At 39.9% G+C, this 20,868-nt stretch overlaps 1 long non-coding RNA gene across 1 annotated transcript; it reads right to left on the bottom strand.

Moving 5' to 3' along the window:
• Nucleotides 1-13,914: 13,914 nt before the first annotated feature.
• On the bottom strand, nucleotides 13,915-20,507 carry LOC148594689 (uncharacterized). The gene is made up of 3 exons (XR_015913372.1): nucleotides 20,312-20,507; nucleotides 14,721-14,811; nucleotides 13,915-14,074 (listed from the first exon to the last, which is right to left on the bottom strand). It is a non-coding gene; the product is annotated as an uncharacterized LOC148594689 (long non-coding RNA).
• Between the last annotated feature and the right edge of the window lie 361 nt (nucleotides 20,508-20,868).

Genomic DNA, 20,868 nt, shown 5'->3' with positions numbered 1-20,868 from the left:
GGAGGGCACAAACCCCAGGCTCTGCAGCGCTCATGTTAGCAAAAGCCCATTAACCAAATATGCTGCATTTTCAAAGACCTATCCCTGGATTCAACTGTGCTTCAAACTGAGGTAAAACCCCGAAACACGCATACACGCTGTGCTGTATTTTAAAATGACCTGTTCTCATGTTTTCCAGCCACACATTCTTGAAATGCACTTTTCCTGACCATAAGTACAATGGCTTCTTTTAAAAGCCTTCAGACTTTTCCCCCCTTCCCTAACATGTCCCTTGCTGGCATTGAGCACAAGCCCCAGCACAACCTCCTCACGGTGTTTGCTGCCCTCACCTTGGCTTCCTCACTTTGCCCACTTCTGCCCAACACGGCTTCTCTTAGAAGCTCTCGCAGGAGAGAACACAGTTGCAAATTCTGCCCCAGGGAGAGTTTGGAATTTTTTCCAATACCTATATCCATCCTGTGGCCTCCTGCCATGCCATATGAAGGACTGACCACTTGCTGACAGATGTTTACAGACAGAGCAGGTACACGGATAGGTATCCACAGAAAGATCAGATGCAGCCCAGACCCTCCTTCCCCTGCCATGGGGTGATGCTGGGCTCATGTGAGTCCCATTAGGATCATTTGCTGCCACTGTAACAGGGATTAAAGCGATTAGAAGAAAAGCGACTAAATCATCCTCCCCTTTCTTGGCTGCTGTGAGTGCGAAGGGAGAGGAGGCTCTGCAGCACCTGTGGGAGCTGGTGCTGCTCGGAGGGGTGTTCTTAAAGAAGGGAAAGGGAAACAAGCAAACAACAGCACCAGGGACATGAGAAAGGCCCCGCACAACTGTCAGCTGCTTCGCAAATGCTGGATTAACACTGGCCAGAGCGTTGTCATACCATGACCTTGCTGTTTTCTGATGTGTTCCCAACCTGGAATTGTTTGTTATGGCTCCGCACAAGGAGAGCAAAATACTCCCAACGTCCCCACCCTCCCAAAGGGCTCTGTGTTTTTTTTCTCTTTTTTTTTTCTTTTTTTCCTTTATTTTTTTTGGAGGAGGGGTTGCGCAGAGGGAGGAAGGAGGGATGGAAGAAATGTTTTTTTTTTTTTTTTTTCCCTGTGGCAACAACAAGTGAAAAAACACTCCGACATTTTATCGTTTGTGAGAAAGCGATAAGCCCGGCAAAAGGATTTAAATGTTTAAAAAGAGCAGATGGTGTCTAATTGGATCAAGGGGAAACCGTGTCAGTCTCTCCTGATTTTCAAGGAGTGCTGTGGACAAGCATGAACCTGCTTTTGTGTGTATATACATGTAAATATATATGCATATATATATGCAAAACCTGTCTGCCTTTACCTGCAGATCTAAAAATCACTAGAGGGGGAGTCTGTGGACTTCACATGGGTGGGAGTGGGAGGAGAAAATTTAGGGAGGGAAGAAAAAAATTGATCTTTACGTTGCTTTGATTCAGTGGGGAGGGAAGATCCCATTCGCTTCCCAGGGGTTAATTAATTTTCAGCTACGACAGGGGCTCCCTCCGCTGCAAAGGGCGACATCGGCCCAACCTGCCGGCCCCCGGCGCAGGGGACAGCGAGGGGACACGCGAGGAGCCCCGACAGCGGCCGCGGCGCCTTCCCCGCCTGGGGCTGCGCGGGGAGCAGAGCAAAACGTGCCATAATAGTAAAAACAACAGCAATAAAGCAACGGCAGCCAGACTGCGTTTACCTACCGGCTGGGACGGCTCTCCCCATCCTGTGGGTCTGCTCTCCTCAGGGAGAGGGAAACAAAAACAAATCCTTTTTTTTTTTTTTTGAGGGGGGGATGACCCTAACAAATTCATCGGGGCTGCCTAATGTCTCGTGTGCGCGGCGCTTTGCGCAGAGCAAAAGCAGAGCCCGGAGCCTGCGCGGGACCCCGCGCCCGCCTGCTCCTGCTCTGTCCATCTCCAAGGGGGAAAAAAAAAAGGAAAAAAGGAAAACAAAAGAAAAAAATATGAGAGGAGGAGGCCAGTGACAAGGGAAAAGGGGTAAGAGGCAGCAGAGCAAATTTCCCCAGCAGCAGGGACGGACGGACCACATCCAGGGTTATTTACCTGGGAGAGTAAAGCAGGATGCGAGGACGGTACCGAGGCAGGAGAGCGGGCAGTGGTGCTGAAAAGGAGTAAGCAAAGTTAAAAGAAATACTTCATTTTTTTCTTTTTTCTTTTTTTTTTTTTTTGTTTTGGCTGAAAAACAGCCCATGCTGCCTGAGGCACACAGTAGGATTAACGAAAGAAGCTGCCCTTTTTGATTAGGTACAAAAAGTCATGAGATTTGCTCTGACGGGGATTTTTTTTTCCTTTAGCAAATGCATTGGAAAGTCTGCACATACAAACGTGTCTCTGCACAGAAAGGATCGAGATCAGCTAATCAGCTCTAACTTAATTTTGGTGGGGGGGACGAAAGCTCCAAAGCCTTTCAATCCTGAGCCAAGCCGAGAAGGGCTGGGAATGAACGTGAGCAGCCAGTGCTCGGTGTCCCCCGACCCTCGGCCAGGTTTCCACACGCAGGGGGTGCAGGAGGAGACGCAGACCTGCTCCCTGGCTCCCGCCGCGGCTCCTGCCCTTCGGCTTTGAGGGGCTCCGCACACACGAGCTCAGACCATAGACCAATCCGGTTCTTCCCTCAAGCCCCTTTTACACCCCCGATAATAAATAACAACCGCAATTAACAGCTCCAACCTCCCGTCACGGTGTTCTCCCGTCACGGTGTTCTCCCGTCACGGTGTTCTCCCGCCGCGCTGCCACCACGATGAGCAATCGGAGCGAGGAGCTGCAGCTGCAGTTTCGGTGCTGCCGTTGCACTCAGAAATGCTTCCAAACATTTCTTTTTGCTAATCCAACACTGCGAGCACTCCCCTTATCAGTGCAGAGCTGCTGCTGGAGCCAGACCCAGAGCGGTTTGCAACACCCAAGCTAACAGACCCATCCTAGATCTGAACCCATGCGCACGTATACATATTTCTAACAATAAATATCAGCACTGTTTCTGATACCTGCATCTGCCAACATCGATATACTGGATACTGAAATAAATGTCATTAGAAATGGTGTTCAGTTCTTCATATACAGAACATATTTGGGTCTACCAAGAATGAAGAAGGTGAAAAGAGCTTGCAGGTCCTTCACTGAGGATACCTGGTGTGGTACATACACTGCTAAGTGCACTAAGTGCTAAGTTATCTGTGGGGAAAAAAATGTTAAAGAATTTGCAAGATATAGAAAAGAAAATAAAACATTTAAGATGATTGTGCAAATATTTTAAAAGACAACATTTTACTGAAGTGCTGAACAGGCCAGTTTTGGAGTGAGCGCGTACACTTAGTTTACAAGTTCACTTCTAAGGAATTAATTATGGAAATGTTATTGGATGAGACAACCGTGGACTTTTAAAAGGAAATATTGCTCCAAGAGACCCAGTCATTGACTTCCAGCCATAATAATGAGAGAGCTGGTCGGTAGCTGGTAGCATTAATCAGCCCCCTGCATCCTGGAGCTGAAAGCCTGGGACAGTAAGGTAAACATGTATAAATCCTGTTGTCTTAGGGAGAAATCCTGCATTAATCTGCTGCGTGGTAGGATAAGGAAGGATTATGAGGAAAGGCTCTGCTGATAGGATGGGAACTTTCCACACTGCTCCTAGGAGCAAGCAGGAGCGTGGTCAAAGCCCTGGCTGCCCTGGGGCAGTGACGGCGGCAGGGTCTGCAGTTTGCTCACAGGGGAAACACGAGCAAGAAGCAGAAGCAAATCCAGGGAAAAGGCTTTTCTGTGCGTGGGTGACTAGTGCCAGCCTGGGTCTCGGGGCGCAGAGCAGGGCTTGGGCTGCTGCCCGCTGCTCCGAGCGTAAAAGCCACCTCAGTGGCTTGGAACCCGACATGAGCTGGCCCATATGGCCAGCACGGGCTCAGCAGCAGGTCACCTCCCTTGGCCTGGGCCATAATCCTGCCAAAGGGCTCGCAAGCCCTGTGGTGGAAGCAGCACAGCTGCTTATTCAGGCTGGACAGCACTTACTGGTTGCTTTGCTGCTTTGCAAACTGGGGCTAGGCTGCTTTTTGAAAGCCATAATGCACCTGTCAGGAATAGGAGGAAAAGCTGTGACTAAAGCCGTAATACACATAGAAAAATGCATAATTATGCACTGAGCTTTGTTTTTTTTTTCTTCCCTAACAAGTCTACAAAGCCATGTATTCAGGAAATTCAGGAAAAATCCTTGATAGGGAGATAACGTTTGAACAAAACAAGGAACCACTAAAATTGAGTCATCACTTTTTAAAGTTTTTTTTTAAATATCATGGATACTGCCTTCCTGCCAAAACAAGATACATCATGGTTATAAATTCATAAACACCTTTAAAGTCACTGTATTTTAAATAGCATCAGGTTTCAGCTCTTTGACATAAAAATGACTGATATGAGATACATAAGCCCTCTCAAAGCAGTCTCCATATGTCAAGTTCAGCCTGGGATGAGACTGGCTGCTCAGGGTTTGGTATTGCATTGTGGATCCAAAACTCAACCACAATTGCCCAAAGAGTTCAAATATTTTGGCAATATTCAAATTTGGCTAATCTCTATCTCTCTCTTTTTTTTATTTCCCTGGGAGATCTTGTCCTTCCTCTCCCTACCAGAAGTCCCTGGCATGGAAGTGAAGGCAAGAAGGGCAAGTACTGAACTTTTCTCTTTGCACAGTAAAATATACAGTGCACTGAATACTACAAATGCTCCAAAATGCACACAGTACATAAATCAGCATTTTTTTTCTCATTTTCCAGAAATCAGGAACTCTCTATATTTGAATAGGACTCCAGCTACCTAGATATTCAAAGGCTGATTCCTAGAGTTGCTAGATAAAAATTTACAAAACCTCTCGATTTTGCCTGACTTGTTTATGGCTGCTGAAACCTGTCCAAGGGGAAAAAAAACCTAAAAACCACAACTGTGGATTAGGTGCAATAAAAGCTTTAGGATTTCTGAATCACAGTTTTGGACTCAGATACCTAATTCTTTCAGCTTGTTTCCGTAATGCTTCAGTTCAATAGCTGTGCCCTTTCTGATCTTAATTTCCCATGCACCTTGAATTTAACCCCAAATAATGAGAACTAAGCCCTAAGACCACCTGGGACAGAGAAAGTAAAAATTTCTCTGAGGAAATCCCCTGAGGACCCTCATCCAAAAGACTTACACTAATAATACCTCCGGCTAACCAGCAGTAGAGTTATTTATAAGCTGCAGTTGCGTTGGCTTTGCTTGCAGAAGGGCACGTTGTTGTGTTATTGCTATTTGGCTGAAGCAGATACCCAGGAAATGAGAGACTGAGGCTCAATGAGCATTAAAACCTGGTAGAGCTCAAACCCCATATTTCTTAGGAAAATTTCCTAGCTGCTATTACTGTACTTAGGAGAAATACAAGGAAGGGATTAAAAGCCTAGGGATGCACACAGGGAGCCTCCGTCACGGCCAGTTTTGGGGTTGCAGAGGCAGGTCCAGGAGGCAGCCAAGCAGAGGGGCCACACGTGGAGCAAAAGTTCCCCCCAAAAAAGGAAAAAAAAGGAAGAAAAACCCCAGTGGGGAACGAGTCTGCTGGGACGAGGTGGACTGCATTGCGAGGCAGTCGAAAGAACTCCCTGATGCCTGTTGTTTCTCCAAAGGGCCCGTTTTCCCAGATACCTGCTGAAAAATATTGCAAGCCCTGACCTGATTTATTTGTAAATGAAAAAGCCACCAGGAGAAAAAAAAAAAAAACAAAAAAGTTTCTTCAAGGGGAGTTTGATGTGCTGTTTAGGCTGCTCTGTCATTTTTCTTGTCTCTCTTCATAATCTCTATGTAACCCAGAAACGGCTAGTAAAAAGAGAGAACCTCTGCTTGTTTAATTGCTTCCTGAAAATTTGACAACTCCTACTCCAGCCTCATTGGATAATCTACTTTTAAATTGCCTAGTCTTTCAAAGACAGCATAATTATTTGCGTACACTTACTTCCCCAGCTATACATCATGCCTATCAAAATTAAATGTTTCCAACATACCATTGCAGTGTTTTAACATTTCACTTCTGTAATACATTGAATGGTAAATTGATCCTATACTTCCTTGTTAACAAATTTTCATACCTTTAGCAGTAGAGCACAGCTAGCAGTAAGACTTTTTTTTCTCTCTCTCCGATTTGGGAAATAAAGAAAGGCATTTAGAGAATGACAGAGACTTATAAAATGCAAAACATGATCACAACACTTTTGCAATGTTTAAAGGACTATCCTGTCATACTGTTTTTTTTTAAAAAAAAGGCCATTTCATTTATATGACTCCTTTCTGAACAAAACATTTCAGCAGCCACATCCCCTGCAATTTACAGTTTTGTTTTACATATATCCAGAATAATAAATGTTATTTTGTAGGAATTCACATGCTTTTCCTCTGAAATTTTCTGAAAATTTTCTTTTTAAACAATACAATCATTTACAAAAAAAGAAGTAGAAATAATTTAGTATATTTATTTAAGAGAACTCTACCAATGTTTTAACCTGCAAAAATGCCCCTGATTCTTAGAAGTTATATTTTTCTATTACCTATATGATTATTTCTGCTTCAGCAGGAAACTAGAAATGTTCTTAATATGATGTCTTATTAACATTCCTTATGAGATTGAGCACAAATTTACCAAATATTCACAGCACAACCACTGCAGTGGGTGTACATATTCAAAGCTGAAGGGCAGCAGCTCCTTCCCATGCCGTGCTGAGATTTGCTCTGCAAACAAATGGGCAGCTCAGGCCAGTCATGAGCACAGACCTCCCTTCTCAAATATTAACATCGCTTTGGAGCATTTTTTTCGTAGGATCTGCCGAAGGTTTTTTTTGTTTGCAAACATGCCACAGGGCCCCCTTTTCAGAAGGGGAGAGGTTTGACTCGCAGGGCTGCGAATGCACCGCACGTGTGCGCACGCATGCGAGCCAGAACCCTGTCTACAGCACACGTGCAGGTCACTCCGGCAGGAGCAAAACCAAAAGCGAACGGGGTAGAGGAACAGCACGTAAAAAAAAAATAAAAAAGGAAAAAGAAAGAACCCCCCCCCCGCCTTGGTTCTAAATCATCCCCAAGACTGCAATATCCTGTTATCTATTGCGGTAATATCATATACAAAATAAAGAAACAAATGTTGCCCTTCTGTGAAAAGAGATAATGAAAGATTGATTCATTAAAAAGAAAAAAAAAAAGAGAGAGAACATAAGGATGTTTTAAGAACTATATTCAAGAAAAGCATAGACTGGCATAACTTTTAAGCAGCCCAAATTTCTTTATATTGGTTCTTGCTGTTATCTCATGGAGAAAGCAGTATAGACACAAGATAAAAGACAAGTTAAAGCCCTTGGATGTCTGCTTGCCAAAAACCTGTCTCTAAGCCATACTATTGACCCAGCAGAGAAGAGTTTTGTATGCAAATCTTCATTTATTTTTTCCTACCACAAAACTAAAAAAGGCAGAAATAAGAGATTAGAAAGTGCTGAATGTGTTTCACAGGAGTCTGTAACAAATGCATTTTACCCTAAAGAGGTAATTCTGCTCCTTGAGGATTAGCGGGGATTTTTACATTTGTCCCTCTGTAATTATGTTATTCTGGTTACCTACAATATTTGGAAGGCACATGTATCAAGCTGTAATGTTAAACAATGAGAAAATGGGGAAATTTCTTCAGGTACCAGTATTATTTTCATTTTAGAGTCAAAGAATTAAAACCAGTTATTTACCTGCTTCTAAAATTCTGCTTCATGATTTCACTGATTCATTAAATTAATAGACTTCCCTCTCTTTCAAATGGTGAACACACTTTAAACATTCAGGCAACACTCATTAGAGCCTGTGTGCAGAAATAACATATGAAATAATAGATGATATGCATAAATAAATCTGCACCTCTTCCCCTACAAGAGGATCAAGGCAAAGCAACATATGAGAAGTGAAAATGGGTACACAGAAGAAAATATTCAGACACTACACACAAGCCATGTAACTAAAAATGTTAAGCTCCAGAACAGAAGCATCTGAAAGATTTTGGCAGGGAGAAGGACAGATAAATTTTGCCTGAGTTAGGAGGGTTTGCACGCTAAGGCTGCTGAGCAAAAGAATTAGAGGTGAATGTCGACGGCCTGACTCTGAGGATCTTACTCAGGCTTTTGCACTAACATTACTGGAAAATGTTCTGCACTTCTGAAACGCAGGCTGCATAAAAAGGGGTCTTCAGTTATGCAGAAGGCACATTAAAGGAAGAGAGCAACAGTTTATATCCTCCTGACCCGAAAGCCTACATGCTTTCAGCATCTTGGCTCTCCTACCATGTATAGCTGGGGCTATTTTGCTGGGGGGGTAGCACAATAACAGCTTTTATTCCTTCGTGGTATTAAGTGGCACACACAGCGTCTCTCGTTTTCTGAGCTTTCTACTTTCTCGCTGGTACAATATAAGGTAGAATATAAAGTACATGTAGACATTAAACAAAGTTATGACAGAAAAAAATATATCAGTGATTGTTTATTTGTGGATACTTGACTCCAAACAACCAGCTGCAGATTTGAAACACGCAAAGATCTCAACTTTCTGTAAAGAACTAAATCTAACGGCTGGTATTCAGAAGAATATTCCATAGTAACTATCACTGAGTACCCCAGACATGTTTGTTTAATATTTGAAGCCAGAATACTCACAACAAATCACTCTTCTGAACTGAGCCATGCTTGTACAGTGATTTATAAAGACAGCTTAGATCTTAAGAAAAAAAAAATCAATCATCCTAAATGGAAGAATTCCAGGTGACATCCCACCTTAATATCTAGTTAAATATAGCAATCTCGAAGAAAAAAAAAATCAGTTCCTCAATATCTCATGCGCACATATCTTATGTTTCCAACTTTTTGTTAAGTTATATAGAAACTGTTACACAGCAGCTGCCAGCCACGTTCTATACTTCTGCTTCAGCCCTCGTTATTATCAAAATTCATGCTGCTCTGAATATCCACATAAAATATTAATTAAACATCTGACCTATATTAAAAAGAGCTTGCATTAAAATCAGCCTGCAAATGGCAACTTAACAGCATGTTAAATCCAGGTGAAGCAAACGACAAATCGAAAGTTCTTAAAAATATAAAATATCCCCAAAAAAAAAAGAGAGAGAGATTCTGGTATTTATTTTTCCAGAAAGGTCTACATTTGCTTTTTTTATTATTATTTTTTTTCCGGGTTTCGTGTGCTCTTGAATCTCAAGCCCCGGTCCCGCGTGCGCTGCTGCGGCCGCGATAGCCGGGGTGTTGCAGAGCGGCTCCGCGGCACACGGAGCTCCCTCCCGGCGCTGGAGGTTTGTTCCTGCTCCGAGGGCAAGGCCGGGGACACCTCGCTTCCCAGAGGCTCCTTTTCCTGGAGCCGGCCCTTTGCAAAGCTCAGTGCATTTGCAGGAATTAGAGGATGGGCACTGTGAAGCAATTCAGCTACTGTAATCAGGCAAGGTTTTCCTTATCCTGAGAAAAGCAAAGTAACTTTATAAAGAAATATTATAAGCTCTTTTTAATAAGGGGTGATTTTGTGACAATCTGCAATAAAAAAGCCCATTGAGCCAGCTATTCCTTTTCCCCTCAAGCGATTTCTTTTTCCTTATTTACTTTTGACTTTGAAGAAGGGTAAGAATTATTTCTTCAAACAACTGGTTGCAGGCTAAAATTAACACTGTATATTTCAATTATTATCAATTTAAGAGGGAATCAAAAGAATTGGTATCTTTTTAATTAAAATATTTTTATCAGATAACCTAAGCCTCCAGAGCCATATATTTGATTTTAATTAAAAAAAATTCTGGTTGTGATCATTGTTCAGAATTAATATACCAAATAAAATATGGGAAGAAAGGAGGTAAGGGGAGGTTATATAGTGTTACCTGATAAAAGGAGACAGTAATATTTAAAATGAGGTAAGTGTTACACCGATTTATGATGTATTTTATCTCCTAGAGAAACCCTAGTTTATCGTAGTGTCGTTCAGTTTGAAACGTCAGCTGTATATCTTTCGGCTTTTGAATGGAACTCTAGGTTGAAAGGAAAGGGTTTGCAGTGATGTGATGTATAAGCAGATCAAAAGCTTAGCGTTTTCTCTGTGATAATTCACTTTTTTATTGAAACATTTTCGTTGTCATAAATAAATATCTTTAAAAAATATTAATAACACTTAGCACATCTCTCATCTAGCATCCTACTGCTATGCAAACATCTACTAATTAGGAAGGATGGAAAGATCCCTTTTGTTTTAACCCTCACAAATATTACATAAACATTGTCAGCCATGAGACACTAGCACCACAATTTGTGGTTTTTTTCTTGACTCAAAAACAAAACATCTTCATTCATACACTCTTTTCCTTTGTTTGCATAGAATATTTGCATTAAGGGTCTCGGCAGTCTAAAGTGACTTGGTTTGTAAGAAAAGAGAAGTGATGGATTGCCAGCCTTATGTTTGCCCTGTACATTGATAACAGTTTACTCTTCGTATATACTCTGATAAAGTGTAAATCAGACTCTGCCTCTTGGTTGTAGGTGTTTAAGAGCTATGTATTAGTATTAATTGTGCGACCAAAAAAGCAACCCACAAACAAATGTAAAAACCCAAACTCAAACCTCCAGAAAATCCAACAGCTTGGAGCAAAGTAAAGCAGCCTCCAAATCCCTCCCGGAAAAAGCAGCCTGGCAGCTACAGGCCAAAGAAACCCATATGTTAGAGTCCATGTACACAGGTTGGCAGGCGGTGGTGGTGCTTTGCTCCAGCTGCAAACCACGCACAAGAGGAACATTCGCTGCCTTTTTAAAGACAGCTTTGCATGCTGTATTTTTCTTTCTGAATTTATGAGCCAACCAGGATCCAAAGTTCGAAAGGGAAAGATGGCACCAACCTGGAGGTCAGCATCACCTTCTTTCTTTCAAGGCAGCAGTTCCCATCTCCTGCTCTTTTCCAAATGCACGGAAAGGACGGCAAGGTTTTCAGCTGTGCTAAACATGCTGCTGGCTCCTGGATCCCAGCACTACACAAGTACAGCAGCTAAGTGGAAGGCCCAAGATCTTCTACTTTTGCATCTTAAAGAACAACTCCTGGTCCAGGTTAAATTAGACTTACTTATAAAATCATTCATTTTTTGTATCTCATAGCTTGTTCCTGGAGTAAATGGAATAACTATTGAAATCTATAAACCATTAGGGTATTTGGCTCATGAGAGTTCAGCATCTGGGCCATATATTTTAATGTTGATATCCTAGATACAAGTACATGAAATTATGACTAAATCGTAAGGATTTTACCTTTTTTTTTTTTAAGATGAAGAAGAAGGAAGAGGAGAAACTTGCATAAATCTTTCAAATCTTTAAACTCACAATTTAGTTAAGCTCATTATGTTGGATAAGGAATTAATGGCTGTTGAGCTTATGCGTGTTCTGGGGATTTAAATGAACATAATTCAGACATTTATGACAGCACGGCTTAATTTATGCATATGTGATCACTTAGCTTCTCATCACATGAGCCTGTTGGATCCTGCAGGCCCCTTCTAAATTTGATGAATGCAGAAGGAGACAACGACTTTGGGTGCTTTGGATTTGGCCCACTGGAGAAAGCAGCTCTCTGAAGACATATTTAGACCTTTCCTTCATCAGTGACCTCTCTCAGATATATCTGGAATTTGGAACAAATTTAAACGTGCCACTAAGGGAATCAGTTCTTATCTGATAGTCTTCCACTGAATGCTTCTCAAATTATAATCTGAATTAATGGTGCCTAGACCCAGCCGTTAATAGATGCACACCAAAACGTAGACCATAAGGTCTTATTTAGGATATTAAATGTGTGCTTTTCTGACTCCCTTCCATGATTCTGAGTAGATAAGAAAAAGTATTTCCCTTTTAAGTCTTAATAGGACCTGAGACGCTAGTCAGGTAGGTCGTTGTTACTACAGAAGTGACCAAGTTTGTGGCTGAAGTGACCATGCAACAGAAGCAGGGAGGTATCTCCCAGTTCGTCTTTCAAAGGATCTCCTGGCACTGACTCCCTGCTAGAAAAGCAATTGTTTGTCTGCTGTTCACAAAATTTCCATCAAACCAGGAAATACACGGGACTAAGCAACTGTCTTCTTTGATATATGCACAGCACTAGAAACAAGTTATGGTCTATTTAAAATATTAAGAAAAGAAAGAAATTATAAAATAAATATTTGCATAGGATCCCAATTACCATCTCTTTTGCTTGCTCCGTTACTCTCTCAGAGAAAGCTTTATCCTTTCTTTAATGCAGGGCTATTCTGATGAATTGAAATACATAATCAAGGGCCCACTTTTATTTTGTCAGAGTCTGGTAAGCTCCAACTCTGGGGATTTGGTAGCACAGGCAGGTGGAGAGGAAATCTGCAGACACATCTTACTTCTGCCAACCAGAGAGGACTGGAAGACAAGCATGCAGGCCAAATTGCTCCTTCAGATGGTCAAGGTCTACAAATAAGGCATTCTAGTATGTGCAGAATTAGCAAAACATGATGAGACAGGAATGGTAGAATTTAGCAGGAAGGAGGAGAAATTACCCCTACACAAATCTGAAAGAAAAGTTTTGTTCTCATTCTTTTGCATGATTCCCACTGTTCAGCATTTTGCCATAGCACATCCCTTCCGTCATTGACTTTCATCATTCACTTATTTGCACCACCTACAAACCAAAGAAAATGCAACCCTGAAGACTTTTAGTCCTATGGTAGTTACTGTTAGCCCCAACACTTCATCACCTATGTTTTACAGATGGGCACTGAGAGACTGTCCTTTACTGTGGTCAAATATACAAGACACCTAAGAATAAAACTTCTACCGTACCTATCCATACCTACAGGTATATATCTGTATTTTATCAGTATTTTGATGGGAGAAAAGAGCCTTCTCACTTCTGATAAATCTATTTTGACTCCAAGGAAAAGAAGCTTTGACTTGTTTGCTATGTTTCACTTGACATATTGCCTCCAGGGCAGTGTTCAAAATGACCTTACGTAACAGTTTACATTCATAATCCATCATTGTAGAGAGAAATCAAAACAACAGAATCTTACCCACTACATATTATAGTGTCATTGTTCTTCTATGTTGGGGCTTCAAAAAGCAATAGCAAAAAAATAAATAATAAAAAAAATCCAAACACCAAACCCTATATGTATGGATTTTTGAGTGTTTTAAAGCAGAATAAAACAGCTTTTATTCAAAGCTCAAAGGCCGTTTTAATATCTGGTTTGTAGGTCACAATTCTTGGTGCAATATTTCAAACTCACATTTAGCACAGATTAAATATTAACATATACACATATTATGTCCTTTTGCATATTAAAGTTATACTTTTCAGTGAAAATTGCATTTTAACACAGACTTTTCTTCCCTTCCACCTTCTTTCTGCACCTAGCAATATAATTTTCCAGAATCTTGTAGAATAATTTTGAATAATTTTATTACTTACCAACAAAGGAGAAATCTCACCCTCTCTTAAATTGAAGCTGATAATGAAAACCCTCATTCTACTTGTCAGTTAAAAAAAAAGAAGAAAAAGAAAGAAAAAAGCAAACACCAGTCTTACTCCACAGAGTGGGTGAATAAATAAATATTACACAGCAGGTTTAGTGATAAGAAGCCAATGAATTAATAAAAACCTTGAATTCTGAAATATTCTTATTATCACCAAATCTAAAACAGTTTTACTAAACAGCTCCAGTTCTTTGGTAAGAGAAACACAGATGGAAGCTTACAATAGCCTTCAGTGCTTCTTGATAAATAGCAAAAAAGCGCAGTGGAAATGTTCAACTTCTTTATGAATAAAAAACAAACCTTTAATGTAGTTTTTGTTTACTGTGTCATAAGTGCAGCGTTGGAAGTTGTTGCCAAAGAATCATTGGAACAGGCATCACTAAAGCAGTGTCAGCCAGCCAGCGCTTTGAAAATGATTCAGTTCCCCTAGTCTTATGACTAAAATAATATCCAGTGGCTCCAGCTCGAAGCCTGGTTAATACATCTGTCCAGAACACATAATTACTTGGTCATAACATTCCCCCGGCCACCAGCCAACAAACCAATCAGCATTTCTTCCTAACTCACTAGAATTTTTGCTGTGTCAAACTGTTTGATCTCTAGGTAGTAAAAATGCAAAAAATGGAAGGACATTGCACTGGAAGGTTTTAATTTAACATAGTTTCTCATGGAAATTAAATCTGAGAAGAAACATGTTTTTGTTGACATTGCTGAGATTTTCATTCTGGTTTGGGAATTATGTTAACATATCTATCTTGCAGCTTTCTTGTTATCTCCTCACCAGTTAAGATGTTGAAATGTAATTTCAGTTTTATTAATTGTTTTCACCAGGAGACTCATATTTATGAGAGTGAGATTATATTAGCAAATTTCAAAGACCACTAATACGTGCAGCTATCAAGGAATATGCTATGTAAACTGTGTGCATGGAAAGGGAAACACACTAACCATCTCTATTTACACAGAGACCCATATCCACAGTTCTCTCAGCTTTACTCAGGAGTGTATACGTTCAATTTTCTGTATTTTGAAAACTCTGATTCAGATCTGGTAGCACTGGAGTCAAAAGCTTTATACTCACTATACCTCACTAGGACACAAAATCAAGAAAACTGTATCATTATACTTACTTCCCATGTCATATGCCAAAACCACAGCCAGGAAAATGCTCCTTCTGCATTTCAGAATACTTCAATCCTTTCTTTATAGCACATGGTACTTCTAAAATGACAGAAGAAATTGCCAAAATTTCAGCAGTGAAGAACGTCTCAAACTTCCAACCTCAAAGCACCCACATCATTTTTAAGTGCAGAGCACATTCACTGCTCAAGTGCTAATGTTGCAGAGCTTCCTTTATCCCAGTGCCTGCAGAGCAGCAAACACCTCTAGGTCATGGCCCATAATTAGGATTTAAGGGCACTACAGGAATACAAATAAAAAATAATGCACCTCCCTCATCCACACTGAATATTCATGGCTCCTCATGGGGAAAAAAAGGAAACAAACAATGTCTGTATTTTTCTTTTCCCACAAGAGCCACAACAGCTGTAGAAGGTCGGGCTGTGCCTAAACTCACCCCAGGAGTGGACGCTCCAGGTCTCGGTTCACTCCAGGCAAAAGCCTGGAAGGACGTGATGTAGCTTCAACTGGACCCTACATATAGTTTCTGTCTCCATGAAAAGGGATACAGAAGAAGGAATCGGGAGGATCCTTTTTCACATGGAGTTTTGATGAGGCTGGAGTGTCCTTCCAGAGAAGCTTCCTTCAGAAACTCCTCCAATTTGGCCATCAGTGTTTATTCCTTTTTGGCATCAAATCTCTCAAATTCAGCATCAACTTCCTGCAGAAGTGTAACTTAAGGTGTATAAAATCCAGACAGCGTATGCTGAGTTGCTGTCTTACTACAATATAATGTTAGAAAAATGTCTTTTCAAACATTTGTTCTAAAAGTGTTCAGAACAGTTTCATATATTTCAACACAAACAAGATTTTCTGCTCCAGACACTTAGGTGTTAGAGAATTTGTGGCAAAACTGTAGGCCTGTTCACTATACTCACAACAAATGTTGAGAAATTATGTGCTTATCATGCACACCACCTTCAAAAGCACCCTTAGTTTCCTGAATCTAGGCATTCAGGTCAGCATGCTCACAAACAGAGGTAACCTTCACAACACTGACCAAAATGCGAAAATGCTGTGTGATAAGACTATCCACCATGAGAATACTTTACTCAGGCCAGTAGATCAGCACACTTGAGAAATGTCAGAAGAATATTACCTATATCCACGCGACAGGCCCATATAGGCTGCCTCTTTATGTAAATACAGATTTATTCAGCTCTAATTCTATGATCCTCCATTAGATTTTCAACAGGATGCCTATTTTATTCGCTAAGATCATAATATTGCCTTTTTTAAAATGTTTTCTGAATTCATTTTATGCCTTCGATGTATTGCAAAGAAGCACATGATCCAAGCCCTGCTCTGAATACAAAGCTATGAACTTTATGCAACTTCTACCTTTCTCCCTCTCATACAGTTTAGGGGAGCTATTTGCAAATTTATTTTCACAGCTTATTACTATTGATAGGCAAGAGATTATTGGCATTTTTAGCCTCTCTAGAAATAGAAAATTCAGATAAATATTCAAGAACTGTCACAAATTTGTAAAGTCAGCTTAACATAGTACTGGGGAAAAACTGGGCATCCCATATATATATATTCTAAAGAGCAACTCCAAACTACTTCAGCGGTCGTATCCCTGAAAAAGCTGGCCACAGGTGCTTCAGATTAGTTGCACAACATTTTACAAACACAAAGCAAATACCCAGATGAGAGAACTATCATTTGTGGAAATGACTTTGCCCCTTGGCCACAGGAGGACTCCTTCCCCTAAAGGAAATAGAAACCAATCTCTAGGTAACATTCACTATCAGCCTTTTTTTTTTTTTTTTTTCCTATTTTCCTGTTGTTTCATCTCTTTCCAGGATCTATGATAAATAAAGCAAAATTCCTACTAACAATAGTCACCTTAGCTACAAAAGCCTTATTCCTCCTGGAGACGGGCCACAGCATAGCATGGCCATATAACACAGAACCAGCTTTCTGGCTCCAATCCTCATTGCTCTCCCTTTTGCTTTGCTTTCAGAGTGCCTAGAAAGAAAAGGGGAAGAAGCACATCCTCTCCATTCCCTGCTCCTTAAAAAAAAAAGAAAAAAAGAAAAAGAAAAATAGAAAACAAAAAGATATATTTTATCTTTAGAGAAACAAAGCCGAGGGTTCAAACTCTGGATTTGGTCAAAGAAGCTCTGAGGATACTGTGATTAATTTGTGGGATCCTACATGCTTAACTTTAGGTCAAAGGCACATGAACATCAGGTTTCTTATTTGGAAACATCTACAAGTTTCTGCCAAGATATTCTCACGGCTGAGGTTTTAGTTTTGAAGTTTGTGCCTCACAGGGGTATAGTCACACACAGTTTTATCGTGAGCACAAAGTTTCTATATATATAGCTGTAGATATAGCTCTGCTGTACATAAGCGCCAGTGGTTTTAGTACTGCCACTGTGTTCTCTCTGGCAGCTCAACTTTGCTCATACGTTCTCAGACGTTATTTTGAACAAATTAATTTTTATGAAAGACGAAGGCAAAAGTAATCGTCAAGTCTTGTTTACAGACTCCTACCTGAATTACCTATGGCCTTAGCAATATTTCGAAGATTTAAGCAGTGGCCATGCCCATCAGCCAAATTCATTTTGCAAGACTACATATAAATGCTCATGTTACTTTTCAAAAAAAAAAAAAAAAAAGCTTTTGCTCACATCTTAGAAGTAGATGTGGGGCGTCATCCACACTTAGGGTACTTTCTAAATGGAGCTCATTGCCTCAAAGTGTCTGTGGCTCTTCAGTTTTTAAAACAGAATCCCTATTCATCCTCCTTGTTACAACAACATGTTGTATGTATTTGTATATTGAATACAATATACATTTGTATATGAATACAATATACATATTGTATAAGTATATATGTATATATACATATATATATATATATGAATACAAGTATATTGTATTCATGACAATTCTTACAAAGAGGTGAATCATCTGCTCTAAATACTTGCTATATATTTACATTTACATCCACAGGCAAGACTGTTATTCAGGATACCTTCTACCTAGAGAACTGAATGAGAGAAATGCATCTGGTTGTGCATGACTCCAAGCTCCCGTTCTTTCTGTTGATGACAAAAGCAGGTTCTAGATCTTGAGTTCAGACAGATTATTTCACTTGTGATATCTCTATCTGCAGTGTTGGCAGTTATTCTCACTAGCTAGTTAGCAACATACCTGTATGTATGGAATCTGAATACGAGCTCCTGAGTTCATAACAAAAGCAAGAGGAGGTCAATAAGTACTCATATATTGAAAAAGATCAATTAAAAATTCTATTGTTGTTCAAATGTGACCTTATATTTTCTCACTAAGAAAAATCACTATTCATTTCCAATTACTTTGTTTCTGTAAAGTGTTTTTGTTTATTTGGCTAAACCTAGTCAGGAACTTTAGCATTAAGTACAATACATGCTCACTAAAGATTATATCAGATAGTTGGGTGAAGTGCTGTCAGCAGCAGAGCAAATATTGTAATTCATTTGACCCACAGAGCAAAAACTATTTCAATGGCACAATTCTGTTCTTTAGAAAGAACTATAGATAAATGAGACCATAAGTAGCTGCTATATGCACAACATCAGCATTTTCCAGACAATCGTTGCATAGTCTGAAGATACCAACTAATTTCCATCTTCAAGTGTACATTATAGCTGTGAAGCTCATGCATAACTGGGGGACAGTGACATCTGATGAAAAACGTTTAAATCAAGTTGGGCACTTGAGCAGAATTGTCCATTAATTTGGTTTAATTTTGAAAACAAACAGGAGAGAGGAGCTGACCAAAGACTATTATCCAGAAACAAGTTGCCAGGCTTGTTCCAGGAAGGGACAAGTCTGTGAGGTGGCTGCGTACATTTGGTTCAGAAAAAATAGGTGTTTCAGTCATTTTTTTTTGAATCATGTGCTAGATTCCATTGATAATTAAGCACTTACAATTTGGGAGTTCCATGCTCTTTACATACATCCCTCTTTAAATACAATGAACTCAAATTGAATTCTCAGGATCCATACGAACAGAATATTATATCAACCTACTACTTTACAGCGCTCATGGTAAAAACTAATGTAAAAAGAAAGACCACTTCCTTCCACCCTCCTTCCCTCCATTTACATCTGCAGGAAGCTTGACATCACGTATTCTTTAGTTCTGGTTTTTCCTGCTTTCTAGGGAGCCTCATCCTTTCCAGTAATCTCCTCTTTCATGCTCTTCCTCTCCCCAAGACCTATATTCCAAGTCCAAAGGGCATATTCTTGCTACCATTTCTGCACATGTCCTTTGGCCCACAGCTTTTCCAGTTCTTCTTTAATTTATTAGGATGAGGAAAACATGTACTTAGCATTTCTCAATAAAATATTTTTTAAAACATATATATGAAATGAAGAAAACATTATGAAAAGGACCATCATAGATATCACTTTAGTATGTCATTTAAAAAGGGGAAAGCCTAGCAAGGGGTTGTCCTAATTTATTTCAAAATTAAGGTTAATACAGAAATGATAATTAGAAAATATTTAATTACAGCTAGTCTATAATACGTAAGATTTTATGCGCCATCCTGAATTTCCCCCTTCTAATTCTCATCTTTGAGCCTTGAATATACCTTGGCCTCTTTAACTTACATAGATGATGGCTCATTCAGTTTTTCCCCAGATCCATATTATTCTTCTCTCCATACAGAATATCCTAATAAAATGGGAAGCCCACCTTGCCCAAAACCCCACCTAACATAGGCACTGAAGTCTCAATATTAAGAACACGGGGCATCTCTACTGTCAGTGGAGAGAGAGACCAAAAATCTGAGTTGCCTCCTGGACGTACCTTCCATCGTCATGAGGCTCAACGATACCTTAACTTAGCCTTAACTTTATTAACTTGACGTTCCTTAAGGTTACCTTAACCTAGTCCCCTCAGTTCCATGTACATGGGGAGGCTGGATATATTCTGGCCAACATGGAGCGGTGTCTTCTATTACGACAAACCCATCACAGCAATTACTATCACACCGTTCCCTCCTTTCTCCATTGCCATTCTTTCCAAAGGCAATATTTATCCTTCCACTCAGAAATGAAAATGAAAGCTAGTGCGTGACAGAATGCAAGGTATGATACAAAGTACTTCGAAGTCATAGCAAAAACAGCTTACAGACAGCATGCCAATGATGATATCATTCATAGACAACAGTTAATTTGAAAACTGGAAGGGAGAAGTTAATATCTCTAGTGTTAGGTGATTTTATACTGAAAGGCCTTAGCATAACGCACACATGCAAGAGGTTGGAATTGAAAGTGCCTAGTTTTGGGACTAGGCACCAGAAAATGCGCAATTGGGAGCAACTTCACCTTGGTCTGTAGACGAGATAATTTGCTTTATTCTTTAAATTGTTATTGAACATGTATTAACATTTCCTCTGTTTTTCAGACTTGAACAGCAGGCTGAATATTAGCAGAGGGCTTTTTTCTCCCTTAGCATGTGCATCTCTTTTCTGAATGATTTATCATGATTTCTACCAATATAAAAAAGAAAATCTTAAATTGCTGTTAAATATACCTTGACTGAATCCAGGCTAGAAGGTAATGAGCAACTACGTATTCTGGATGAACTCTGAAGCGTTCCTTACAGTCATATATTCATTGCTCGACAAAGACAATCCACTAGACTTCAGGGAGTATATATTGCACTCTGTGTATATAGATGCTGTATATATTACTGCTTCCTTAAAATAACAAGCAGAGTCATGAAAAAATAAAAAGAATAAAGATGAAAGACGTAACTGCTTAGTTTGGAAATTAAACATAAATTGAGGTGGAAGAAATTCTCATTATTTACTTAGGGTCTGATCCAAAACTCTTTAAAGTCAGTGGAAAAGACATCGACCTCACTAGGATTTAAACAGTGACATTACAATTAGATACTTTAGCAAATTGCTTGGGAAAGCAGCATAAAAGAAAGTCTGTACAGAAGTGGAGAAGGAAAGGGATTCCTGGATGATCTTACATTTTTTGTATATGGGCAGTCTTGATCTCAGTGAACAAGGACACGAACTGCATTATCCCAGTTATGCAAGAATGAAGTTAGCTAAAATTTTGTGTCATTGGATGAAATAG

Source organism: Tinamus guttatus, unplaced genomic scaffold (genome assembly GCF_059628265.1).
Source record: "Tinamus guttatus ecotype Peru unplaced genomic scaffold, ASM5962826v1 Tinamus_guttatus_pri_ptg000213l, whole genome shotgun sequence".
Classification (NCBI taxonomy): Eukaryota; Metazoa; Chordata; class Aves; order Tinamiformes; family Tinamidae; genus Tinamus; species Tinamus guttatus.
The sequence above is the reverse complement of the archived record's forward strand: the minus strand, read 5'-3'. Positions and strand labels throughout refer to the sequence as shown.